Genomic DNA, 19,860 nt, shown 5'->3' with positions numbered 1-19,860 from the left:
CTCTTTTTATTCTTTGCTTTTTTGGATAACAGTCATCCTAATGGGTGTGAAATGTTTGCTGGCCTTTTTAGCCTTCAAATAATAGCCTAAAATAACTCTCAAGTCCTTACTAAATATCTCGGAGCACATCATTCTACAAACAGTTTATCTTTCTTCATGAGAACCTACCATGAAATTCAGTTACCATTTTTCTATTCACTCACCCCATCCACCCCAAAAAAGTTTTCTGTAGTTTATTTATCTCCTATTGTTTTGCATTTCACTGCCTGAAGGAACTAACATCATATATAAATTTTGGAAATTTTATATTCATTCTCTCCTCAAATCACTTACAAAAACATTAAGAGCACTAAGCTCTATTTACTCAAGTCAGCCACTTCTGTGATTAGACCTATTTTAGAGGTGGATATAATGTGGGGCAGCATAGCACAGCACAGCATTCAAACCCATAGGCTTAGTCTCCACGTAGTAAGACACAGGAAAGAATAATAAGAAAAAACCCACAGGATTAGGATACACAAACACAGGTTCAACTCTCAATGTTGCCGGCACCTACTAGCTGTGTGCCTTTAGATAGGCTACTTAACTTCTCTAAATTATAGTCCTTCCATCTGTAAAACTGAGAAAACAACACTACCTATTTCACAGTATTACCTTTAGGATTAATGAGATAGATCTGTGTGAAAGACTTGGATCAGTGCCTGATACATATTAAGAGCTAGATAAATGTCAGCTAATTATTATGCTATTTGAACTCAACAACTAACATCAGTTAAGTTTACTCTGGGTCAGGGACTATCCTAAGGGTCTTATATGTAGTGGCTCTTCCAATCCTTTAAACAACCCCATGAAGTAGGAATTCACAAGAAACTACAGAAAAGCTACATAATATGAAGGGGTACACAGCTACCAAGAGTCATTGTTGGGATCTGAATCTAGGTAATGTGGCTCCAGAAACCATGCTCCTTACCATGATACAATCCAGCCTCGCAAAGAGGCCAGGCAGCAAAGTAAATGAATCAGACTTGCCAGATTAAGTGACAGACTGAAGAATATATCTGTATTTTTAAAAGATAAGCCACCATTCAGCTCTAGCCAGTTGTTGCCATAGAGAACTACAGACTCAAGGTTGTCAGATCTCCCAATTTTTGGCCCACGGATAGTTAAGGTTGAGTGATTTGCCCAAGGTCACAAAACTGCTGTTCAACGGCACTTCCCAAATCGAAACCAGTAGGCAGGGAAGAGGGAGGGGTACAGGCAGGTCTGGAGAGATAGGAGAGGTGGTGTCACACGTATGTTGCTCTTCACTACAGAAGTATCTATAGAAGGGATAACATCTACAGGCATTACTTTTGCTGACACCCTGTCTTTACCTAGTACCCTTCTGCTAAAAGCTGAGTCCACTTATCTACCTATTATCTCATTTTTCCATGTCTCTAATGAGGTAAGTAGAACAGAAACATTGTCCCCATTTTAAACATGTTAAAAGTGAGGTCCTGGCTTGCCTTAGCTCCTAGCTAGAAGTACTTTACATTAAATAGGAAGTATTAAAGCAGCAGTAATATCCTAACTAGACAGTTAGAGCCCCATAAAATGAAATGGTTTCTCCAAAATCAGATGACTAATAGCAGTAGAATTTAATCAAGTTAGGGTTGCCGGGCGCGGTGGCTCAAGCCTGTAATCCCAGCACTTTGGGAGGCCGAGACGGGCGGATCACGAGGTCAGGAGATCGAGACCATCCTGGCTAACACGGTGAAACCCCGTCTCTACTAAAAAAAAATACAAAATTAGCCGGGCGAGATGGCGGGCGCCTGTAGTCCCAGCTACTCCGGAGGCTGAGGCGAGAGAATGGCGTAAACCCGGGAGGCGGAGCTTGCAGTGAGCTGAGATCCGGCCACTGCACTCCAGCCTGGGCGACAGAGCGAGACTCCGTCTCAAAAAAAAAAAAAAAAAAAAAAAAATAAAATAAAATAAAATAAAATAAAATATTAACCCTAGACAATGTCTCTAATTCCTGATCAGAAACAGAGAAAGAAATCCACAAATATTCAAATATCCCTTTCTTCTTATACCAGAGTCACAGAGTAGAGATGTAAGGCACCTAAGAGTTCATCTTTGAACATCCCCATTTTGCCAGTGAGGAAACTGAAGCACAAAGAGGTTAGACTCACCTATCCAAGAGCACACCACTAGTTACAAGCAGAGTGGGATTCAAATCCAAGATGTTTGAGTCCAAAGCCCCTGCTCTTCCTAAAGTGTGGTAAACAAAGGCCACTGGATAATTTTAGACAGAAATGATTTTAATAATTACATATTTTAAGGTGTACTAGAAAAAAAAACTAGCACATAAAACCCGTGACATAGTAGACTTTATAGTAATACCAAGTTTCCTTTCAAATACTGTTTATAAGGAAAATCAACTTAGAAAAAAATGTTAATAGCACAGGTGACACTCCTTAAATATAACAAAAGTCAAAAACGTGGGGCTCAAACTTCTGAAATTTAGAGAAGGGCACATTTACGACCTCCTTAAGAGAGGGACTCTAAATCAGAGGCTGCAATTTGATATACATCCAAATGCAAATAGGGTTAACTAGAGAATAATCTCAAAAGGAATTAGGAGAATGTGACTGTTTTAACAAAGAAAGTTACAACCTAACCAGTTGCACTGTAATCAGTCTAAAGGAAGACTACAAAATGGCCGAAACTTTAAAATATTCAGACTCACTAGTAATCAAGGCCAGTTGTATGAGAAGTTATAATACACTTTTTAGATGATGCCAATATTCTGGCTGAATTGGTTAAGATAAAATAATGCCCATCTCTAGCCACGATGCAGTCTCATAATACATTGGTACAAGTGTAAATAAGTTGGTTTAACCATCTTGGAAGACAATTGGGTGATTGGGTGATATATATCAAATGTATCTTAAAAATATAAAAAATAGGCCGGGCGCAGTGGCTCAAGCCTGTAATCCCAGCACTTTGGGAGGCCGAGACGGGTGGATCACGAGGTCAGGAGATCGAGACCATCCTGGCTAACATGGTGAAACCCCGTCTCTACTAAAAATACAAAAACTAGCCGGGTGAGGTGGCGGGCGCCTGTAGTCCCAGCTACTCGGGAGGCTGAGGCAGGAGAATGGTGTAAACCCGGGAGGCGGAGCTTGCAGTGAGCTGAGATCCGGCCACTGCACTCCAGTCCGGGCGACAGAGCGAGACTCCGCCTCAAAAAAAAAAATAATAAATAAAAAAATAAAAAAATAAAAAAAATAAAAAAATAAAAATATTCATACCCATTGACTCAGAATTCCACTTCTAAAGATATTATTCTAAGGGAAAATATTTTTGCTCTTGAATTTAGCTACAAGGATTGTGATAAAAGCAAAAAAATAAATAGAAGAAACAAGACAGAATTGGCTAAATTCTGATATAGACACTTGAAAGGATACGATGTCACAATATCATGCTTCAGAACAGTTGTTCTCAAAGTGTGTTCCATGGACCCCAGAAGGTCTGCAAAGTCAAAACTCTTTTTGCAATAACACTACAATGTTATCTGCCTTTTTCACTGTGTTGAAACTGTACTGACAATGCAAAAGCAATGGTGGGTAAAACCACTGGGGCCTTGGCACTAGGGCAGTGACAGCAAATTGTACTATTCATCAGTGTATTCTTTAACTGCCACTCATTCACAATAAGACACAAATGCCACATTCACTGAGGAGTGCCTTGATGAAGCAGTAAAAATGATTGTATCAAATTTCAACCAGAGTACACATCTAAATACTTTGTATGACAAAACGGAAAGTACACATAAAACACTTCTACTGCACACTGAAAAACAATACCTATTTTGTGAAAAAGTATGTATGAGATAGTTTGCATTGTGAGCTGAACTGGCTGCTTTTTTCACGAATAACATTTTACTTGAAATTACTGAAAAACTATGGTTATTCAGACTTGGGTATCTGGTAATATTTTCTCAAAAATGAGTTAGACGAGCCTGTCACTTCAAGAAAAATAATTGGCAGTATTTGAGGCCAATGATAAAATTCAAGCTTTCAAGTAAAAATAAAAATTTTGGAAAAATTGTATTCACCATGGTGAACTTAACTACTTCCCAATACATAGAGGCTTTTCTGATGAGACTGGTGGTAATGTCAACAGATATGACTTTTTAAAATATACAATGAAATGTGTCAAGATTTGGAAAATCTGAAAAACTCAGTGAACCAGTATTTTCCAAAATGATCAATGTATGATGTTATAAAACGATGCATGGGAGGAAAGACCTAAAGTTTAAGACAGATTAATGGATTTTAATGTAACAATGTAACAGGCTATGACAAATTATTTGATATGGTTTTATATTCTACATTGCAAGTAATCTTTAAGAAACTTCCACTTGTTGAGTTTTGATACGGTATTAAGGAAGAATACACAGTTATCTAAGTCATTAACATGCTCTTCCCTTTTATAAATACTGATGTATAAAGCTTTTTCTTTTTGGATACAGGGTCCCACTCTGTCACCTAGGCTGGAGTGCAGTGGGGCTATCATAGCTCACTGCAGCCTCAACCTCCCAGGCTTAAGTGATCCTCCTACCTCAGCCTCCAGAGTAGTTGAGAGACTACAAGTACACATCACCATGCCTGGCTAATTTTTTTCTTTTTTGTAGAGATAGTCTTGCTATGTTGCTCAAGCTGGTCTCGAACTCCTGGACTAGAGAAATCCTCCCGCCTCAGCCTCCCAAACTGCTAGGATTACAGGCATGAGGCACAGCACCCAGCCTATAATTTTCTTTATATACTTCAGCTAAAGCAATATTTTGCAACAGATTAAATGTAAATGCCTTTTATTATGACAGATACACAGAGATTTGGGAAAATGTAACAATGACACTCTCGCTATTTTTTAAATTTTGGAAAATACACTGTTTTTACTATTTAATGTTTTTTCACTTATGAAAACTAGTATTTTTTCAGTTTGAGAACTGTTACTTTAGGACACTGGTTTTCAACCCAGGTGATTTTTCCCCCCAGGGAAAATCATCCTTGACAATATGTGACATTTTTGGTTGTCACAACTGGAAAGATGCTAATGGCATATACTGGGTAGAGGCCAGGAATGTTACTAAATATCCTATAGTGCACAGGACAGCTCCTCATAACAAAGACTTATCCAGCCCAAAATGTCAGTAATGTTCATGTTGAGAAACCCTGCTTTAAAAGAATATGCAAGGCCGGGCGCGGTGGCTCAAGCCTGTAATCCCAGCACTTTGGGAGGCCGAGACGGGCGGATCACGAGGTCAGGAGATCGAGACCATCCTGGCTAACACGGTGAAACCCCGTCTCTACTAAAAATACAAAAAAAACTAGCCGGGCGAGGTGGCGGGCGCCTGTAGTCCCAGCGACTCGGGAGGCTGAGGCAGGAGAATGGCGTAAAACCCGGGAGGCGGAGCTTGCAGTGAGCTGAGATCCGGCCACTGCACTCCAGCCCGGACGAAAGAGCAAGACTCTGTCTCAAAAAAAAAATAAAATAAAATAAAATAAAATAAAAGAATATGCAACGATATATGAAAAAATATTGTTTTAAAATATTAATCTTTTTTTTTTTTTGAGACGGAGTCTAGCTCTGTTGCCCAGGCTGGAGTGCAGTGGCGCGATCTCGGCTCACTGCAAGCTCCGCCTCCCGGGTTTACGCCATTCTCCTGCCTCAGCCTCCCGAGTAGCTGGGACTACAGGCGCCCGCCATCTCGCCCAGCTAGGTTTTTTTTTTTTGTATTTTTTAGTAGAGACGGGGTTTCACCGTGTAGACCAGGATGGTCTCGATCTCCTGACCTCGTGATCCCCCGTCTCGGCCTCCCAAAGTGCTGGGATTACAGGCTTGAGCCACCCCGCCCGGCCTTAAAATATCAATCTTAATATTACAAAATAACAGAGGTGGCCTACTTTCAATTATATGTCTAATATATGTATACTAAATGTGTATCAAAAAGGCTACAACATGTTCCAAATATTAACAATGGTCTTCCTAAGTGAAATTACTTCTTTTTTCCTTTAAATATCTATTTTCCAAATTTCCTTTAGTTAATACATAACGGTTGTTTAAATTAGGAATGGGTGGGAGGCCTATCTTATAAGTACCATATGCTGATGACTTGTATGATTTCAACAGGCAATTCTCCATAGTAAAGGATGGAACTAGTGACATGTGCAAGAATAAAAGTTCCTCAAATAGAGCTGGGTGATACTAAAAACGGGTTCTTAGGCCCTCAACACCAGGAAGGAAAGTTATTAAGTTAGTGGACAATGCATTGCCAGGTACTTCCAGATTACAGATTGTCTTCATCTCCAGTCGTACCTCTTCTGCCATAGAGGACTAACCTGGACATTACGCTCTCCTGATTATATCAAATACTCTTCATCCATTCTATGAGCAATTTCTGATTATTCCTTTTTTAGTTTTGTACATAAGAACACTTCCTGCCTGGACTTTTGCAAAATTCCTTGTATACACAAAATTAACAACATAATAAAGCTTTCTTGTATATTTTTTGGCAATTCCAAAAAGACTAAATCAGCGAAGGCCCTAATACTTGTAGGAATGCACACTACACCCAGCCACCCACCAGCAGATTTAAACAAAGTAGTCAACTCTGAGACTAAATCAGGGGCTAGCTGCCAAACACTCAAACATCACTTGTTTCTCGCCAGTACAGTAACCCCCTTTGCCCATGATTTCACTCTCTAGTTTCAGTTACCGGAAGTCAACCAGGGTCTGAAAATATTACAGTCAAGATATTTTGAGAGAGAGACACTACATTCATATAACTTTTATTACAGTATAACATTGTAAATGTTCTACTTTATTACTATTGTTGTTAATGTATTACTGTGCCTAATTTACAAATTAAATTTTATCATAGGTATGTGTACATAAGAAAAAACATAGTATACATAGGGTTCAGTACCATCTGCAGTTGCAGGCATCCATAGTGGGGCTTGAAACTCATCCCCCACAGATGAGGAGGGACTACCGTACGTCTAAGGCAAAGCACACACTTGAGTCATCTGTGGCAGCAAGTGATATAAATGAGGTATCTGTGCTAAGCCATCAACATAGTCAAGACACCTATTAAAAAAAAAAAAGGAACATAGCAATCCTCAAAGGTTCCAATTAGTCACTTAGCTTTAGCTTGTAACACCAAGATACAACTGGAATTTAGATACAAGACTTGAATGGAAATTCAGAATGGGGGAAGTTGTGTAACATGATTTTGACAGGCATCTGGATTTGCAAAGAATTCCTCCTTCTGAGTAATGTTCTTGGAAGGAAACAAAGACTTTCCAAAGTAAGGAACTATAGCTCAGCAGGCTGAGAATTAAAACTGGAGACTCAACCAGAGTGACAGTTGGCCTCCACCCTGAAAAATCTCTACCTACTCATCTGTAAAATAATAGGGCATCACCAATTTAATCAAAACCATGTTCACAGGCAATGAAACTGCAGATAGATTGTACTGGCAGAGTAAGCCACTTAGGAGTTTAACACTTTACTTGAGCAAGTCCTTTATAAATGCAGAACCTTGTAACTTTCCCTTTTGAGGGAAAAGGTTAGAAGACCCAGAGTTTAATCCTGATTGTACTACTCACCAGCTGTAACCTACTGAGCAAATCACTTTACCTCTTTGCTCCTTTGTTTACTTATATGTCAAATTAAAGACTTCTATTAGATGATTATTAGTCCTTTCCAGCAACAAAATTCTATGATTCTACAGAGACATCAGAAGCATAAGATCACAAATAAGAGTGGTGAAAACAGGATTCCAACTAGATCACTTAAACATTTCACAACATGAAAGACATTCTAGGGCCAGCCACAGTGGTTCATGCCTGTAATCCCAGCACTCTGGTGGCTGAGGTGGGTGGATTGTTTGAGTCCAAGAGTTCAAAATAATCAGCCTGTGCAACGTGGTGAGACCCCCATCTTTAGAAAAAATAAACTTAAAAAATTAGTCAGGTGTGGTGGCACATGCTTGTAGTCCCAGCTACTCCAGAGGTTGAGGTGGGAGGATCACTTGAGCCAAGGAGGTGGAGGCTGCAGTGAGCTGTGATCACACCACTGCACCCCAGCCTGGGCAACAGAGCATAACCCTGTCTCAAAAAAGGAAAGAAACAGAAATAGAAAGAGAAAGAAGAAAACAAGAAAGACATTCTGTCCAGGTGCAGTGGTTCACACCTGTAATCCCAACACTTTGGTAGGCAGGGTGAGAAGATCGCTTGAGGCCAGGAGTTCAAGACCAGCCTGGGCAACATAGAGATTAAAATTAGCTGGACGTGGTGATGCACATCTATAGTCCTAGCTACTTGGGAGGCTGAGGCAGGAGGATCAATGAAGCCTAGGAGGTCGAAGCTTCAGTTAGCTATGATCATGCCACTGCACTTTATCCTGAACAACAAAGCAAGACTCTGTCTCACAAGAAAGAAAAGAAAAAAAGAAAAGCCGGCTTGGGCACAGTGCCTCATGTCTGTAATCCCAGTACTTTGGGAGGCTGAGGCAGGTGAATCACTTGAGGCCAGGGGTTCAAGACCAGCCTGACCAAAATGGTGAAACCCTGTCTCTACTAAAAACACTAAAAAATTAGCTGGAGAATGGCTTGAACCCAGGAGGTGGAGGTTGCAGTGAGCTGAGATCACGCCACTGCACTACAGCCTGTCAGCACCACTGACAGAGTGAATAAGACCCTGTCTCAAAAAAAAAAAAGAGAGAGAAGAGAAAAGAAGAAGGAAGGGAAGGAGGAAGGAGGGAGGGAAAGGGAAACAAAGGAGAAAGAGAAGGTAGGAAAGAAGGGAGGGAGGGCGAAAAAGGGAAGGAGGGAAGGAAGGAAGGAAGGAAGGAAGGAAGGAAGGAAGGAAGGAAGGAAGGAAGGAAGGAAGGAAAGAGAAGACAGAGAGGCCGGGTGCAGTGGCTCACACCTGTAATCCCAGCACATTGGGAGGCCGAGCTCAGGGGTTTGAGACCAGCCTGGGCAATGTAGAGAAACCCCATCTCTACTAAAACTACAACAAATTAGCTGGGCATGGTGGTGCACACCTATAATCTCAGCTACTTGGGAAGCTGAGGCACCAGAATCGCTTGAACTCGGGAGGCAGAGGTTGCAGTGAGTCAAGAGAGCATCACTGCACTCCAGCAAGGGCGACAGAATGAGACTCTGTCTTAAAAAAAAAAAAAAAAAAGAGAGAGAGAGAGAGAGAAGACAGAGAAAGACATTCCACAGCCATATACCTGAAAAACTACAATTCCTGAAAATTCTTCTCAAGGCCACTTGAGGGCACCAACTTTTACTCCAAATATACTCTGGTGCTGGACAGCTATCCCAAAAAATTAAGCCTATAACATTTTTCTCTTGCTTATTTAGTTCTTATTTTTTATCATTCATATTTTACAGATAATTGTAACATGGTTTTAATATCAATATCACATCTACTTTTAAACACTCCTCAGAAAAAACTTCAATTCAGTGCAGAATCATTCCTCAAAATACCTTTCTCAAAATCAACTCTACAAAGAACAACAACCCATTGGAAGACTGTTAAAAAAAAAAGTACAAGTAAACAGTATAATAAGAACTATAAGATGATGTATATAGAAAGGATGGAATAACATAAGGCTCTGGACCTGGCATGTTCATAATGGTTTTGGCCTTTTTTGTCTCCTTTCTAATAAAAAGGCAAGTGACTAACCACTTTGCTTCTCAGCCTCTATCTGGTACCTTAAAAGTGGCAACTGAGGCCAGAAGCGGTGGTTCACGCCTGTAATCCCAGAACTTTGAGAGGCCCAGGCGGGCGGATCACCCCCGCCTAAGGACTGAACTCCGTCAAAGACCAGCCTGGCCAACATGGGGAAACCCTGTCTTTACTAAAAGTACAAAAATTAGCCAGGTGTGGAGGCAGGAGAATCACTTGAACCCAGGAAGTGAAGGTTGCAGTGAGCTGAGATCACGCTACTGCACTCCAGCCTGGGCCACAGAGCGAGATTCCATCTCAAATTAAAAAAAAAAAAAAAAGGCCGGGCGCAGTGGCTCACGCCTGTAATCCCAGCACTTTGGGAGGCCGAGACGGGCGGATCACGAGGTCAGGAGATCGAGACCATCCTGGCTAACATGGTGAAACCCCGTCTCTACTAAAAATACAAAAAAAAAAAAAACTAGCCGGGCGAGGTGGCGGGCGCCTGTAGTTCCAGCTACTCGGGAGGCTGAGGCAGGAGAATGGCGTGAACCCGGGAGGCGGAGCTTGCAGTGAGCCGAGATTGCGCCACTGCACTCCAGTCTGGGCGATAGAGCGAGACTCCGCCTCAAAAAAAAAAAAAAAAAAAAAGTGGAAGCTGAAAGACCTGAAGTAGGGAGAATGGATGCTTAAAGGCTTTTCTCCTAGAGGCATCCCACGGTGAAACTGAGGAACTAAGAGACTGGGGCTTTCGTTTTACTTGCACACCAGACAGTTCAATGATTGTAAGTAGGTGACCATATAACTTATCCTTTAAACTAGGACCTTTTTAAGAATGAAAGGAACACTAATAATTACACTGGGACAATGTGGGAGCTTCAGATGATCCCAAGTAAATCAGGATATATGATCAGCTTGGTTATGAAGGATCCCAACAGTCAACAAGGCAGGCAGGGGACGTAGAGTTACCTAATGAACCTTATAAGGTAATCTTACCTCATCTTATCAACTGGCAGAAGCCCCAGCAGAGGCAGAAGGGAATACGGGAATCAGTCCTCCTGCCAACATTATCTCTGCTATGTGGATCCATTATAAACCTGTCAATTTCCTCAGATGCCATTTTCTCAATGACTCCTACATAATCCCAGCCCTCTGGAATATAATTTTCATTTTTTAAACTGGCCCTAATAGGAAAACAGTACTAGAGCACATGGACTTGATCTATGAATTATCAACTCTGCATCCCGAGAGGTATATGATAGAATTTCTGGTATTCTGGCCAGGCATGGTGGTTCACATCTGTAATCCCAGCACCTTGGAAGGCCAAGGCAGGAGGATCACTTGGGCCCAGTAATTCAAGACCAGAATGGGCAACATAGTGAGACCCTGTCTCTACAGAAAAATTTAAAAATTCGCTGGGCTCGATGGTGCATGCCAGCAGTCCCAGCTACTTGGGAGGCTGAGGTGGGAAGATCACTTAAGCATGGAAGGTCGAAGTTGCAGTGAGCCGTAACTGCCATTGCACTCTGGTCTGAGCAACAGAGCATGATCTTGTCTCAAAAAAAGAAAAAGAAAAAAGAAAAAGAAAAAGAAAAGAAAAGAAAAAATATCTGGTATTCAACACTGCAAGGAATGAATAAAGTGGCAGGGAAAGTGAACATGAAGGCATGGGAAGATCGGGTAACTAAAGTGACAAACGACTATTGTCAAGTCTTTCCCTAAATCTCCGATTTAAGAAAACTGACAGGAAGAGCAAACTGAGTCCAAGACCAGAACCAATGCAGCAACCTTCCTTTTCACCCATTCAGTGAATGACCATGAAAGTGAAATGCCTTCTTTTCCACAAAAGCAGAGTGAAGCTGTGGTGACAGAAGTATACTTTACTTACAAAAACACTATGCTTCAAGCTCATTAAGGATTAAACAGGCTTATCATCTGGTCTAGCAGTTACACCTCCCTTTATGATACTGTGTGCGTGAAAAAGTGCTTCCACACTAGTGCTCTCTGGGCAAATCAGCCCATATTAGGTTTACACTTTCTTCCAAAAAGCACTTTCTCCTGAAGCGCAGTATTCATCTGTGCCCCAGACAGGTATTTTTTCCCCATGTATAACTATATGAGAAAAGACACCTATTTGTTGACTGAAATTCAGCCAAATGTAATCATTCAGCATGGCTTGGACAGATATTAAACTCAAATTACAGACTCAGTAAATACATATATATTGTTTTTACTTTTAGTTGGGCTAACAGACAAGAGAAACCAACTTGATAACTAGAGTATACCTACTCCTAATTAGACTAAAGTAGGGAGTTAAACCCAGTGGGAGTTACTCACATGGTTTATGTATGGAATACACAGAGTGTGAGGGAGAATAAGACTTTAGATGACTGCAAACATCAGAATATAGGTGGGGTGAGTGCTAGCACCAAGAGAGATCTGCTTGAGGAGTAAGTACTGTGGCTGTGATGAGAATCCTGCTTACTGGCTCCAAGCCCACTCCCATCTTCGCAATCCCACCCATCTTCCTCCATTTACATATACAAGCGAAAAACTGCAGAGAGCAAAATATAAGAGTGATAACATCAAGAGAGGAGAATGAAGGAGAAAAAAATGAGATCCTTTAAAAAGGTATATAACATTGTAAAAATTTCAAAGCAGTTAGCATGTCTCAGAAAATATTCAGACCCAGCCTGGAAATCTAGCTCCACCATAAAGGGGAACTTTCATAAGTTACCTAACTTCTGTAAGCCTCAGTTCCCTCATATTTAATATAAGGATAATAATACTACCCTAACTTACGAAAGATTCTTTTAAGTGTTACATATGCCTGGCACATGAAATGCCCCCAAATAACATTTGATAAATAAATGACATCAAATATTAGCTATTTAGAAAATCTGTTAAAAAATTTTTTTTGTTTTTTTTTTTTTTACAAACAGCAATGTCTCAGTTGAACATTGGGCGAGGCATTCCTTAATTTGGTAGGCATTGGGGAGTGCTGCAGATCAGCAGGGGATGTGAAACAATTAGTTACATTTTGGGAAGCTTATATTATAATGGCAGTGGCGACTAATAAGAACTAAAGCTGAAAAACAAAAACTTGAAAAGCAGTTACAGGAACCAAATTTTCTATAAAGTAATGGATCATGGTAATAAAAAAATCCTTTTTTCACCCCTAGAATTACATTTCACTTCATTTTTTTATGACTAGTCAAGTGAAGGAATAGGAGTGGAGAAGGAACAAAGAAATCTGTAACTGGTTGTGATCAATTAGCTGTAAGCACCATTGCATTCGGACTGGCCATATTTCACTTCATTTTAACCACAAATAATGAATTCTAATATATATTTTTCCACTAATGCATTGCCTGTTCTCTGGATTACAGAACTCTCAGCAGTAATTTATCAATGTCCTTTCTTGATTCTTTAGCACTCACTTATGACAATTAATACAAAACCTTCAAATCTCCTTGCCTTTCTACACTACAGGTAACACTGGCTATTTTCCAAGTGGCAAATGAGACATGTAAAGTGCTTAGCAGAAGGCCTGGTATATGTTACAAGCTAAAAGTTAAATAATGATTTTCATTGTTATTAAGATTACAGGGGCACAAGGCCGGGCGCGGTGGCTTACGCCTGTAATCCCAACACTTTGGGAGGCCGAGGCAGGTAGATCACGACGTCAGGAGATTGAGACCATTCTGGCTAACACGGTGAAACCCCGTCTCTACTAAAAATACAAAAAATTAGCCAGGTATGGTGGCGGGTGCCTGTAGTCCCAGCTACTTGGGAGGCTGAGGCAGAAGAATGGCATGAACCCAGGACGTGGAGCTTGCAGTGAGCCGAGATCTCACCGCCCCACTGCACTTCATCCAGACTGGGCGACAGAGCGAGACTCCGTCTCAAAACAAACAAACAAACAAAAACAAAAAACAAAAAAAGAGATTAAAGGGGCACAAAATGGGTACTCAATAAATATTTTAATGAGTAAATAAACATAAGTAAAGCAAGTTAACCTTATTTACAGCAAAACACAGAGATATAATTTATCATTTAAGAGAAGCAACCAGAGTTGTACATGTGCTCCAGAAATTGCTAACATTCAGCTTTCAATTCTTTAGGACAGATCCAGAAAATGTGACCTGCCTACAGAGGGAAAAGAGAGAAACAGCACCTGCCTGGGAGCAATGAGTCCTACTTAGAGTCCTGAGAGCCAGAGACAATGCAGACAGCTCTGGGCAAGTCACCTGTCTAGATCTCAGCTCCCTTTCCCATAAAATGAAAACCCTTCCATTTCTCTGATTCCATGCAGAAAAGAGAAGATATAAAAGGGTTACCTAATGCAGTCTTTCACAAACTTCAATCTTGATCATCTTTTCATTTTTGCCATATCCACATAACACCTTTATTGTTTTTCTTTAAATTGACTTGCATAATGATGGCTCACTGCAGCCTTGACCTTCCGGGCTCAAGCAATCCTCCCACCTCAGCCTCCAGCATAGCTGGGACTAAAGGCGCACGCCACCATACCCAGCTAGTTTTAAAATTTTTGGTAGAGATAGGGTCTCGCTATGTTGACCAGGCTGATCTCAAAGTCCTGGGCTCAAATGATCCTCCTGCCTCTGCCTCCTAAAGTGCTGGGATTACAGGTGTGAGCTACTGCACCTGGTCTCAATTTACTTAAAAATTTAACCTCACTTTAAGTAATAAAACCGTTAAAAATATTTTATGGTTTTAGTTAATTTTTCTAATGTGTCTAAAGGTAAATTACCAAACTTTAAATATTCACTCAAAGATTACCTAAATTCATCTAACATACCCAAACTTTGGCAAATGGTAACCTAATTTTTATAACTGAAAATTAAAAAAATTTTTAATTTCCCATACTATAGCAACATAAGAAAATCAAAAAATTTAAAGGACAGAGAATTGAGTAGAAAAGAAATAAAATTTCATATTCCCACAATAATGTAAGGGTTAATTTAAACAAATTAATATTCAGTTATTTTATACGTAAGAATATTTTTTAAATAATGTGAGGCAACAAAAATTGAAAACAGAACTGATTCCTTCTTAACCTAGGTAATCTTCATCTGAATTAGGATTTTATTTCCTTTAACTTTAAAAGACTTTCATTCCACCCCTGAGTATCTAAATTCAGATTAAAATAAGAAAAGCAATTAGTTTCTTCTTTCTTAAGACCATAAAAAGAAAACAGAGATCAAAATTAAGTGCCACGTTTATTAGCAATGGAAGTGCTCTTATAAACTTATGCTCTCTTTGCCTTGATCAATGCATGAGAAAATAAATGTACCTACTTCTTAACTTGGAATTCAGAAAGCAGTAGGCATTTGTGTGACAAGTTTTACTAGTCAATAAAGTTTCCCTGATCTAAATGACTCCGTACTTTACAACCAAATCCATCAATAATCAGTGAATAAGCACATGCTTGTACCTGGGCTGACACGTCCTTTCAATGTTGTGGCCAGAATACGTAACTGAGGACTACTGCTCTCTTTAGGAAATCTTTTTGTCTGTGTGTGTGTGTGTGTACACATTTAGTTTTATTGTAACAAAGCAACTTGTACATTTTGAACGTTTAAAACTGAGCATCATCTTTCCTTTCCAGTGAAACAAAAATTTAAAAACAAACAGGAACAAAATTACAATAGAGAATGTCAATTCCAAATAAGATCCTATAGGTTCTGCTGATTATCCCACTGAGTGGCAGGGCTCAAGTCATCATTAGGAGAGAATTTATTTTTAAAAATGTCATCTTAAACTACAAGGATGTCTGTCAAATATTACAATTAAACATGCCAAAGTAGAAGCCATGTTGTCAAAATGCCCACTTGACCCACCCAAACATCTCAAATCCACCCTTTGCTGACCTTCTATAACCCCATTTTTTAAAGTTTTTTTTTTCTTTTTTTAAACAAGAGAAAGTAGATACATACATGTTGGTAAATGCTAACTGTCCACATTCACATAGAGACACAGTGTACTCTCTGAGCCCAACATACAGAGAAAGGAGGAAAAAAGCTAGAATTCTTTTTTTTTGTTTTGAGACAAAGTCTGGCTCTGTCGCCCAGGCTAGAGTGCAGTATGGCGCGATCTCAGCTCGCTGCAACCTCCGCCTACCGGGTTCACACCATTCTCCCGCCTCAGCCTCTCGAGTAGCTGGGACTACAGGGGCCCGCCACCGCGCCTGGCTAATTTTTTGTATTTTTGGTAGAAACAGGGTTTCACTGTGTTTGCCAGGATGGTCTCGATCTCCTGACCTTGTGATCCGCCTGCCTCAGCCTCCCAAAGTGCTGGGATTACAGGCGTGAGCCACCGCGCCCGGCCAAAAAGCTAGAATTCTATGCACTGCTACACAGGGGCCTAGCACCCTCCAGCTTCCAGCAGAGCGAAGGCAGCAGGGGTTTTCTTTCTTCCCACAGAGCTTGGTGGTGTTGATTCCGTACAGTTTTTGTTCAGACAGGAAGGGATAAAAATGAACTTCGAACAGAAAGAGGTAGAGACTCTTTTCCCATTGTATTCTGCTCAAGGTATTTCCCCCCAAATAAGTTGAGAACCATGGAGTACAGAAAAGAGATCTCAAGAACAGGGTGACTGAGCACAAGAGGAAAAAAAAAAAGACTGCAACTTGCTCCCAGGGACTGGAGAAAATTTTAAAAAAGGACGGTTGGAATCCATCAGTTTTCTATTAGTCATCTTCTCCTTCATCCTCCTCTCCTTCCTCCCCTTCATCATCATCTTCATCTTCTTCACCTTCATCCTCATGCCCTTCTTCATCAATATCTTCTAATCCTCCTCTAAGAGGAGTCTTCATCATCATCATCTTCTTCTCCTTCTTCATCATCTATATCAGGAACCAAGTAGTATTGTAATGAGTTTGGCCAAATATCATCTTTGATGACCTCTCCTAACTCATCAGCACCTGCATCAGAATGGTCAGTAAACCAAGTAAAGAAGCTCTCTGGTTCCTCATGCTGCCTCTTCCTGCTGGCTTTATTCTGCATTTGACTTGAACTTTTCATCAGATCCTTTCCAGATCTCCATTTGATTTCGGTGGACTTTGAAGATGGACCACCACTCTCATTCCGATGAAATTCTTTGGAGAGAACTTTATTTTCAAAGTAAGGATTTTCATCAAAATAAAAATCTGTTCTGTAACCTTATTTAATATCTTCAAATTCTGTCACTTCAACTGTGGTCAAATAATGCAGTGCCTCTTCGTCTTCCTCCCCAAGCAGTGTAGACACTTGTGGATGGCTGACAAATGTTACCCAAAAATTTAGGATCTTGGCGATCAATTCTGACCTCTTCTGAAAAAATGGTTGACGGACTTTGTTATATTTCTGTTCTTCTTTCAAAATCTCACTGGCTTGTTCATTAAGTCTGTCTATTTCATTTTGTACTTCATCAATGTGTTCAATTGCTCTTGCTGTTCTATTTCTCCCTTCTTCCGCAAGCCTGCAGAGGCCGATGTCTCCTCCGGTCCCAGAGCACGTGGTGGTCTTAGTTTCTTCTTTTGAGGCAGGAGTGGAGACTGGCATTTAGGGGCCATGCTGTTAGGGAAGTCCAAGAACCAGACCACCAGTCTCCTCGCCCGTCCGGAAGCAGGCTGAACATTGAGTCTTTAGGAAAGCTTAGCAATCAAAAACACATTGGTATAAATCAAATTAAAAATGATCCTTTGAACAATACTGAACACAGGACAACTTTTTGATGTGTTAATAATAATGTCTAAAGTGACTAATGATCATCAGCTAAACCTCACTAGGTTATTTTAAAGCAGAAGTAACAAACTCAGGCATAAATCTAAATTTGCCAACCTTTGATAGGTATCAATTAGCTGACTAAAGAACAAGTAGGACAAATAATGTGTATCTATAAATATTCACATTACTTTATCCTTATGACATGATCCTTACAATTTTTCATAGCAAAGTTCCTCAGGGCCATCTCTACAGGCCTTCTTTCTTTCCCATCAAATCTCACAGGCATGGGCATTTTTGCTGTATTAAGTATAGCAAATCAGAGAAAAAACAAGTATCTATTAAAGTATAATAAGGTAGAGGGGATACATTTTAAAAGGTCATGAAAGGTTACAAATGAGAACTGAACACTCCTAAAACGCCAGCTTTTTGAAAACCAGACTGGAGTGCAGTGGCCGGATCTCAGCTCACTGCAAGCTCCGCCTCCTGGGTTTACGCCGTTCTCCTGTCTCAGCCTCCCGAGTAGCTGGGACTACAGGCGCCTGCCACCTCGCCCGGCTTTTTTTGTATGTGTGTGTATATATATATATATATATTTTTTTTTTTTTTTTTTTTTTTTGAGACGGAGTCTCGCTCTGTCGCCCAGGCTGTAGCGCAGTGGCCGGATCTCAGCTCACTGCAAGCTCCGCCTCCCGGGTTTACGCCATTCTCCTGCCTCAGCCTCCCGAGTAGCTGGGACTACAGGCGCCCGCCACCTCGCCCGGCTAGTTTTTTGTATTTTTTAGTAGAGACGGGGTTTCACCATGTTAGCCAGGATGGTCTCGATCTCCTGACCTCGTGATCCGCCCGTCTCGGCCTCCCAAAGTGCTGGGATTACAGGCTTGAGCCATCGCGCCCAGCCATATATATATATATATTTTAGTAGAGATGGGGTTTCACCGTGTTAGCCAGGATGGTCTCGATCTCCTGACCTCGACAGAGTGAGACTCCATCTCAAAAAAAAAAAAAAGGAAAACCTGATTTATATCTGATTCATCATTCCTGCTCTCATAGCTCCTGTCTTACAAATAGTAGGCACTCAAAAACTATTTGTTGAACTAATAAATAGACCAAATAATAAAATTTAATACCTTCACAGCAATGAATTATCAGTAAATAGAAAAGGCCAGAAGAAAATTTGAAAATTGATTCCTCAATTACCTTGTTAAAATGTCTATACTATGAAAGCTTTTCAAAGTCAGAAACCTGCTCTACCACTGGCCATATTTCTCCTGATATGTAACCACAGAACCAAGAAAATCATTCTAATTAAATGAACAGCTTTAATAAAGTCAGGCTTTATTTAACTGGCTAAAGCCAAACACCTTACCTGCAGATAATGTGCTTTTAGACTAATTTATTTACAAAAAACTGGTTTCATAAAACATGATATAAACTAGTGATTGGGAAACAGGAAATGACCATTAATTAACAGGTTCAAATTAAGCATATAGGTATAATCATAGCTATTATTCAATGCTTAAAAATACTCTTTGATAACAGTACTGGTTAAGCTTATTTACAAAGTATTTTGAACAGTTCACCTCATGGAGATCTTTCTCAATTTTTCATGGTGTACTGTGCCATGTGCAGTGTATGTTAGATGTTGAAAGTATCAATCTCCTAAAAGCCTTTCCTGACATTCAAGGGAAACAACAGTTGTTGCAGCAGCAGCAGCAACAGCATGGGTTAGGCCCTTGTGCTAAGAACTTTACAAATGTTGTATTTCATTCAATCCTTACTACAACCCTGTAGGGTATTATTATCCTTATTACATGGGTGAGGAAACAGACAAGAGAGGATAAGTGACCAAGTAGTTGGGTTGGTATTCACCCCAGGCAGTCTGACTTCAGGGTTCATACTCCAAAATCTCTCCATATATATTATGGATCCTTAAAATGATCAATATAGTCAGAGACCCATTTGAACTAGAAATAGGCTAAATAGTTATCCCCATTTATAAGTATTACGACCAAGCAACTAAATGCCTCTCCCCATTCACAACTCCTACATAATTAATACTTTGAAACATCATAATTGGTCATGCTATTTGAAAAACTTCTGAAGGCACTTTTCCTATATTTAGTCATAAGCACACAAAAAAGATAATAATCTCTCACTATAACTCAAAACTTCATACTTACGGGTTATTCTGCTAGTTCTACAAGTTCCAATTCCTTAAATCTCAATTCAGGGGAAATAATATTATAGCCACTCTCATTCCAAAGAGCCAAATGTTTTTGTTTACTGCTAAGATGATCTGCACAAACCCTTTACAACATATAAAAAGGCGGAGTAACAATCCAAGTCGAATGCACATAGAGATACATTCTGATTGGTCATCCAATCAGAGCTCTAAAAGATGT

General features: G+C 40.1%; 1 protein-coding gene and 1 pseudogene across 6 annotated transcripts in view; both read right to left on the bottom strand.

Annotated features, from left to right (window-relative positions):
- DCAF5 (DDB1 and CUL4 associated factor 5) overlaps positions 1–19,860 on the bottom strand; it is a 117,889-nt gene that overhangs the window by 92,736 nt on the left and 5,293 nt on the right. The gene's annotated exons all lie outside the window — the stretch shown is intronic.
- On the bottom strand, positions 822–17,980 carry LOC117069414 (annotated as a pseudogene).

The sequence above is a fragment of the Trachypithecus francoisi genome, unplaced genomic scaffold (genome assembly GCF_009764315.1).
Source record: "Trachypithecus francoisi isolate TF-2019V2 unplaced genomic scaffold, Tfra_2.0 Lachesis_group3, whole genome shotgun sequence".
In the NCBI taxonomy this organism is placed as follows: Eukaryota; Metazoa; Chordata; class Mammalia; order Primates; family Cercopithecidae; genus Trachypithecus; species Trachypithecus francoisi.
Note: the sequence above shows the minus strand (reverse complement) of the source record. Positions and strands in the feature narration are given on the sequence as shown.